Raw genomic sequence first — 1,173 nt, forward strand, 5'->3', positions numbered from 1 at the left:
AAGCAGCAGAATGTGATCTGCCCCACTGAAAAAAGGTACTGAGCCACATGGCTAACATAGATCAGAAAAATGGGTTAATCAAGATGTGAGAGTTAGCCAGTAAGAGGCTAGAGCTAATGGGCCAATCAGCTTATAATTTATGGAGATCTATGTGTGATTTTCTTTGGGACTAAACAGCTGGGGTAACTGGGCGGGACAAAACCCCCAACAAGCAAGCCAGGCCCGTTCATGTTACAACAGGCAATGTAAAAGTCTCCTGGGAAAGCTGGTTTGATCAACTGAAAGTCCATCTGGATTATCCCTGTTAATGGCATCCACCAATGGGGCAGGAAATTATAGCAGATGCCTTTGAGTAACCTTGAAGACAATAATTGTGGGGACGAAGTTCACTCCTCCTGCCTCTGTCCTTCCCATCATTGGGGCCAGAGGTGCACATAAATGTACCCTGCTCATTTTCCTCCTCCTTAAAGATCCCACAGGCTTTGCTCATTCCCTAGTGGATGGGGTGCCTTGGAGTGAGGAAACTATCTACTCCCAGGGAAGGTGTACCTGTCATCACCCAGACCCAGTGAACACCAAATCCATGGGGAAGTGGACACTTTGGGATGGAGCCTTGACAGCCTGTGGCTACGGACCTGTGCCAATGGCTGGTAGGCAAATGGATGAGTAGTTCCGTTGTTCACATTCTTCTAAAACACAGGAAACTGATCTCTTCACGTCATTCCCACCAACAACGTGAATAATAATCTTGCATCTCAGTGATCCACCTTAAGTAACTATGTACTCACTGTTCTGCTGAGCTGTGAAACAGGAACAGATTCAGAGTCAGACGCTGATCTGCGCTTGGAGAAAGCAAGATGTCTGATTTCATGAGAAAACGTTTTATGAATTAAAAGTTCATGAAATACTACACATCATGAAATTTGATAACCTTCTACTTTTTACTTTCTTCCATATGGAATTCTTTCATAAAATATATGATCTTAAGATGAATACAGGAGTCTCAAAATAAAAGAAAACCAAAAAAAAAAAAGATTTATACATTGTCTTCCCAGCCCAAGGCCCTTCCTCGGTTTCCTCACTGCCTCCCACAGTCAATCTTCCCCTTCCAATTCAGCTCCAAGAAGCAGCATCATTCCTTACCCAAGACAGAACATTCGTTCTCCACACTTG

The 1,173-nt window shown here is 43.8% G+C and overlaps 1 protein-coding gene across 1 annotated transcript in view; it reads right to left on the reverse strand.

Moving 5' to 3' along the window:
- The window catches only part of LOC126512173 (protein mono-ADP-ribosyltransferase PARP14-like), an 11,185-nt gene extending 10,012 nt beyond the window's left edge, over nucleotides 1-1,173 (reverse strand). The window contains exons 1-2 of the mRNA XM_050159783.1: nucleotides 1,144-1,173; nucleotides 636-800 (exon numbers count right to left, since the gene is read on the reverse strand). The gene's annotated coding sequence lies outside the window, so the exon portion shown is untranslated. The remainder of the gene's footprint in view (nucleotides 1-635; nucleotides 801-1,143) is intronic.

The sequence above is a fragment of the Alexandromys fortis genome, unplaced genomic scaffold, assembly GCF_014885135.2.
Source record: "Alexandromys fortis isolate MF-2015 unplaced genomic scaffold, M_Fortis_MF-2015_v1.1 scaffold_119, whole genome shotgun sequence".
NCBI lineage: Eukaryota > Metazoa > Chordata > Mammalia > Rodentia > Cricetidae > Alexandromys > Alexandromys fortis.